The following is a 6944-nucleotide window of genomic DNA, read 5'->3' on the forward strand; positions in this document are numbered from 1 at the left end:
ATGTGTGTACAAAAAGTGAGGCCAATATGTGGGAGGGATTGGTGTTGATAATTAGTGATTGGGAGTCAGTGGTTGGTGATTAATGGTTTGTGATTGGCCCAGCGCTTTATCACTGCGCCACGCCCTGGATCGTGAAACGCTGTTCATAATTCCCCTGGTCTACAGTGAGAATGATTGCGAGATTCCGCGAATGACAGATACTGCGCCTTTCCTTTCCTGTAGACAAATTATAGAAAGCCGGTGAATGATTAGTGATAGATTCGAGTCCCGTAAAGATAGTGGGTTCAATTCATATCACGCGGCTGAGAGTGTCACATGACAGTCAAGCTGCATGACAATCCCACTAGTTCATTTTCAGATGCGGCGACATAGCTTAAAACGAATTCTGGCGATGCCGGCACACAAACGAACGCTCTTGGGGCAGCGCCTGCTAACACAGCCGATCCAGGCGGAACGTCGTCACAACGCGGCACAGACGCGCGATGCAACTATCACATCGAAGGCCTCACCAAGCTATAGCTTGTAAACACCAACCCATCTATGAGACGGCTATAAACTGTCTTGCCAAGAGAAGCAAGATGCCTGATAGATGTCTCAGCAGACCTCTGAGATGGCTACTTAACGTATATACTATGTCTCAACAAGATATGCAAGACAATGCCAGATGTCTTGATATTTCTTGTAGCGATTTGTAGCTCAGCTAATGCACCCACTTTTTTAGGCTACAAGACGTCTTGCAAGATATCTCCTAGAAATCTGGAAGACAAATAACATACTAAACGTAAGTCAGTCTACCAGATAGCTATAAGGCATCTTGCCCAAGATAAACAAGTCACCTTATAGACATCTGAAGTGGCACCCAAGACAGCTGATAATTTACAAGATGCCTTGACAAGATATACAAGATGTTTTTATACTTGTCTTGGTACATCTTGTAGCTGTCTGCTAGCTCAGCTAATGCACCCACTTTTTTAAGCTACACGACATCTTGCAAGACATCATCTAGAAATCATTAAAATAGATTCTGAATGTCTAAAATGAGCTCTAGAATCTCCTGCAATGCTCTAAATTATTTAATCACTGCTACTGCCAGCAAAACTGTCTGAAATGCTTATGTATTTGTAGAGGTTTTCAGCACCACTGCCAGACATAAAATATAGTCTCATCAGATGCTACTACAACTAAAGCTGCATTGCCGTCACACACCCACAGTGCTCTTTCACACATTCAGTTATGATGCAAGCTAAACTGATGTACAAATGTAGATCATTAATTCTCACGCACTACAAGTGTTGTCTAGTTATTGAGAAGTGAATGTTTTTTATTACAAAGCATGTCACATTTCACGGTTAACGGCCATCAGTTAGGTGCTCTTTGGAAAGTTTGGTAGTAACTGCACCCAATGCTAGAAAATGACATGAGTAAACTACAGAACTTTTTAATTTCCACAGCATTATACATTGCAAATAGGCAACTTAAACAATCTCTCATATGTTAAAAGCAAAGGAAGCCACAAGCAACAGTATGCAAATGGCAAAATGCGGTTCTCCGAAGCCTAATATTGTACTAAGGAAGAAAATACCAGAAAGAGCCAACTCATGAACACATGACATGAAAGGAATGATGCACATTGTCATTCATTCTCACAGACATTGAAACTGTGAACAGTAGGTGAGATCTGTACATATTTTTTGTTACAAAACATGCCGCACTGCACGGTGGACAGCCATCGTTAGGTGCTCTTTGGGAGATTCGGCAATAACTGCAAAAGGTGCTAGGAAACAAAATGTGCAAATCATATATTTGATTTTTTCAAAAATGCACTACGAAGTTAAAAGCACAGACACTAGACACTACAAGTAGTATGAAAATGACAATTATGCAGTTCTCTCCAAGCTTAAAATGATCTCTTTACAAACCCAATGAAAACGAAAACATCCATACTCCAAATAAGAACAGGAAACGAACAGGGGTAGGTATGCAAAAGTGTACAAAACTGGTTGAGTGGTTAAACGAACTATCTGCATAATGTTTGTACAAAAATAAAACAAAGCGACAAATTAGAATGAAAAGCTTTAGTATACAGAAAAAGGTGCTTTCACAAAGGACCATCATCACCAGTGTTGCATTTCATAATACTATATGTGCATGCATGTCAACAACTGAATGCTGGTCATACATACATCTTGTGGAAACTGTATAAACACTTGAGCATTAGGTATGACATTGAATCTATTAAAAAATCTACACTACAAAAAAAGAAGCAAAGACTGCTTCACTGCTGCTGTTCATGTTAGCATGACTAGAATGCACTCAACAAAAATGCAATGGCTGCATGCCTGTCATAATTACATTCTACTATCGTAACTAAAAATCACTAAGGAAAAGGAAGCAGGTAGGGGTCGCACATCACTCTACAAGAAACACTAGAAGGCACCATAAGGAAAAAAAGAAAGGAGCAAAAGGTTTGCATCCCTGTTATTGTACATGCCAACCACTATATTCCATCTCAAAAGCTGTTTGCAGCACTACAAAAGATAAGGGCAGCATGAACCAGCCATGATGGCACGAACTGCCCTTACCTTTTGTAGTGCAGCAAACAGCTTGCGAGGAGTACTGAAGGCACAGCAAAAAAAAAAAAAAAAAAAAAAGAAAAAAGAAAGAATAAAATTCAGGGTTGAATTTTATTCTGCTGGTATGAGAAGGAAGTTAACTGCTGAGATTATTGGTTTGCAGACATAAATAAAGGTATTTAGTGTAACACAGACACACACAAGAAAGACATGACGTGCACTTACTACAACTGTTTATTCAGGGGCAAGCAGTCGACACATAGCTTTCACTGCTGATGTGCACATGTACAAGGCAACAGGAAAACAGCACCAATCTTATCAAAGCAGGTATGAGAGAAATATATGTTCAGCCTCAAAGAAAAATTGAAGTGTCGCTGACACAGCTCGAACCTGTTTAATGTATAGGTGGTATCCTCTGCTCCCTGAAAGCTTGCTCAGCTAAGCCATCACATTAGCTACGAAAGCAAACAGGTCGGCTCTTAGAAGAGACATGGCCAGCATTTCGTAGTGCACCACCGTCTATGAAATTCTACTGTCATGTAGAAAAATCTTATTTTGGACAGGCAGGACTCTGCGTGAATGGCCAACTTAGGGAACATGCAAAAGACATTAACAATGAAAGTGAGCGACTTGTCTTGCGCTATAGGGTTTGCACCAATTGTGAAAACTGTGGGTAATGGCTCATGAAACACTAGAAGCCCTTCATAAAAAAAAGCAAGTTTCAGCTGTGTCAGCAGCAAATTGGTTTTTCTTATGAGACTGAACAAAAATTTCTCTCACGCATAGTTTGATAAAATTAGTGCTGTTTCCATGTTGCCTTGTACCCGTGCACATCACCTGAGTAGGTTATGTATGTCGGCTGCTTTCCGCTGAACAGTTGTAGTAAGTGCTGGTGGTGTCCTCTGTCTTGAGTGCGGCTGTGTTATGCTAAATAGCCTGTTATTATGCATGGACAAAAGGCATTGGACAAGGTCTGAATACCACTGCCAACATTCTGGCATGAAAGCATTGTAAAATGAGGGAGCTGGCACGGGTTGTGCATCTGTTATTCTGTACAACCCCTAGAGGGCAAAAATTGAAAAAAAAAAAAAAAAAAAAAAGAAAACTGCCGGGGCTATCACATTCACTGCAGTCAGTTACAAATTAAGAATGAAGGGGCGAATATCCCTCAAAGGAGGCTTTTCTGCCAATCAGATCGTTCTCAACACTGGTACCGCTCCAGCCTTTGTCCATAGCTAACTAGGCTGGGCAGTTTTTTCTTTGTCAGTACTGAACACCAGCTGCACTGCCTCTTTTTTGTCACCTACTGCCATGAAAGGGGGAATCCCTTTGTGGCTCTTGATTGGGAGGCTCCTCTCTGTCAATGGTGGGAGGCCTACCTTTGAGAAATTACAAAGCTGCAATCTTGAGTTGTAACTGAGCACAGAAGGTGCCTTGATCTCAGCTGCTTGCTATTGTGGCACTGTTCATGGTGGTTGCACAGCGCCTTTAGATGTGGACTTGGTCTTGGTCACAAGGCCAACACCAACCACTCTTTTGTGACATCGGCAAAACTAAGTTTCATTGGTGTTGAAGGCTTTCCATGTCACACCTGCCAGGATTAAAATCAAAAGCACGATTTAGATATATGAGCTCCCAAACAGAAGGAAAAAGTCCCACTGTTGGTAACTAAGTTTTTGGCACTGCCAAACCATACCTGTGTATTCAGTCAGTAGCCCACGACTGCCCAGTGAGATGTCAGTCACCGTGGCCCTCATCGCTAAGTTGTGTTTGCAGCACAGACAAGAAAAGGATAGTTGCTGGGCAGCCGTGGAGGTGGTGGCAACCTGCAAGGTGTTCCAATGCTTTAATGATTTCTTGTGAAGTTTAATAAAGCAAACCACTGACTACAAAACACTGGTGCAGATATCACTATGGGATAAGAATTTAACCTCAAAATACGTCACACAAGGTTGAGAGTACCGAGTACACAACAGAAATACGTTTGACCAAAATATGCACTAGCAACACAAAATAGTGCTGAGTATTATATATATATTAAGAACTCCTTGATGGCCTCGAAGGCTAAAACATTTTCTTGTTTTCACCAACAGACACACCTGAAGAGAACCACCATTTTCCTGATTTATACATTCCTTTTTTTTATTGAGTCACTTGCTATGCCGGGTAAGGTTTCTGCCTCTGAGTTTGCCAAGGGTTTTATTCGACATATGTAGAGAGGAAATAAATCTATGTATGATGTATCTATGTATGGATGCATCACCAGTTTTTCCTAGAACAAAGCAATATTTTAAACTGTGAGCATGCACCCAGAGAGCAAAAAAATAAAAAAAGGAATGCATAGCTAAGGCATTAAATTAAATGAAGGCATTTCACCTTTGCTGCTAAACACTTTTATTTCGGGAGGAGTCCATATGCTATCAAAAGGTTTGCGTGGAGTCACAGCTTTGTTGTTGAGGACGGCCAGAAGGCATACACTGAACCCATATTATAACATGTCTACATTCTATACGCCGTAAAAGTCTTAAGATTCAGTACTCTGTTTTCTTTTCCCAGTTCTGGACAGGAAGTGTCTATTGGCCTTGAAGCAAGAAAGCAAATGAAATTGATATGTTTTTTGCGTATTTATACTAGGCTTTTTATTATACGAGGTCCCTCCGAAAGATTTGCTTTCGACCTCCTTCTGTACCAATTGAACTGAAGCTTAATTTCTTAAAAAAACGTTTCCGCCCATAAAAAAAAAACCTGAGGACCAAAGCAAATGGAGTACCAGCACATCACACAGCATGCAGTTCAGGAACTAGAATTAAATTGTGCTTTCTGACTATATGAAAATGTAAGAATTAAATTGTGCTTTCTGACTATATGAAAATGTAAAATCAATCACTGCATATCTACTTACTAGGTACTGTGGCAATGTAATGCCTGACTGTAAACATTTTGAGCTATTAAAATTAAATCACTGCAGAATGTTTGTACGCCGTTCCTATCTCGCCATGTGCTTCAACTTGTGCCTATGAACAGGCCGAGAGTATTTTGCTAGCAGTTGGGAGAGTCGCTGTGGCCAGAATGCACCTTACCCTCGCCTCTAAGGCGGCTTATTGAGATCGTTCTTTTTCTTTTTCGCAACCGCGGCATAACTTAGCGCGTAGCGCTCTGCAGGCTGCCATAATCCACGCACGGCTTCTACTCGACGGTGCGTGTTTTCTGTAGCTTTCTGCAGAATGAGTGAAGGACACACTAAGCATGCAGACTTTCATGGCCAGTTGTGTTTCTAGGGAAAGTGTTAAAACCAGCGGCAATCAACGAAAGACTGCGGATTGCCGAGATCATTTTGAAGAGTTACATCGCGAGGTTCCGCCGCCAATAGCAGTTCACGAAACGCGGCGAGTCGAATTGCAAGCGCAAAACCTTCCATGCACAAAACTACAGAAGCGCCATAAAACACCGCTTTCGTACCGATTAAACGGTCCGCGCGCGCAATCTTGCTCGCCCATACAGCCTGCGCTGCCTGCGCTGCCTGCGCCCGCGGAAGCATACAGCGATACTTGCAGCATTTTTGTCGGAAAAAGAAAACACTCAGTCACTTTACTGCTCAATTAAGGGACTTATTTAGAAGAACCAATATCTTACTCACCCAGCGAAGCTTGCCTTGCAGCCAGAAGTAGCAGCCGTTGTGCGGGATACATTTTCAACACAGTCACAAACCAACGTGCCAACGTGCAGACGCGACTAGACACGACGAAATGGCCGGCGGCCGCGCAGCGCACTGACACAATAACTTTAAAAACAATAAAAATCTAAAATATAATTCATAAAACAAGCTATACAAGTAAAATTTAAATATCACTTATGACGTATTTGTTTCAAAACGATAAATACAACATGCGTCTTGCATAATTATGTTGGTGCACTATTTTCTATCTCGCTGTAAAGAGGAGGGATGCAAAAAGGCCACGGCGCGCGAAGTTTGGGAATGGCGGATCGTGCATAGCTGGCATTCCGTATTAATAACATAGTATTAACGTCGGCGCAGTAAATCGTTCGTCTGTGCGAACTACTGCCTTTTATCCCACGCATATACATCGCTAGCTTACTTTGCCATAGTGAAAACTCAGAGATTGGACTGATTGGACTGCATGCTTAATGCATTGCATGAATTAATTCAAAAGCGCAGGTTGGATACAGTATTTTGCAAGCTGAAAAATTGCTAGAACCTTGGACAATTTATACTTAGAGTATGCAGAACAGTGTCGTCCAGTTAAATTGTGTACATATTGCACAAACGCATATGTGACTCTGAAACGTACCTTGTGAGGAAGTATGGTAGACTTCTGAAGCAGAACTCTAAAAGACATCTTGCGTAAGCCG

At 41.5% G+C, this 6944-nt stretch overlaps 1 long non-coding RNA gene across 1 annotated transcript; it reads right to left on the reverse strand.

The window, feature by feature from the left end:
• Positions 1–2644: 2644 nt before the first annotated feature.
• On the reverse strand, positions 2645–6301 carry LOC146184296 (uncharacterized). Its single transcript, XR_014708560.1, has 3 exons — positions 6211–6301; positions 4270–4399; positions 2645–4164 (listed from the first exon to the last, which is right to left on the reverse strand). It is a non-coding gene; the product is annotated as an uncharacterized LOC146184296 (long non-coding RNA).
• Between the last annotated feature and the right edge of the window lie 643 nt (positions 6302–6944).

The sequence above is a fragment of the Amblyomma maculatum genome, chromosome 7 (assembly GCF_055883805.1).
Source record: "Amblyomma maculatum isolate TAMU_Amacu chromosome 7, ASM5588380v1, whole genome shotgun sequence".
NCBI classification, from domain to species: Eukaryota; Metazoa; Arthropoda; class Arachnida; order Ixodida; family Ixodidae; genus Amblyomma; species Amblyomma maculatum.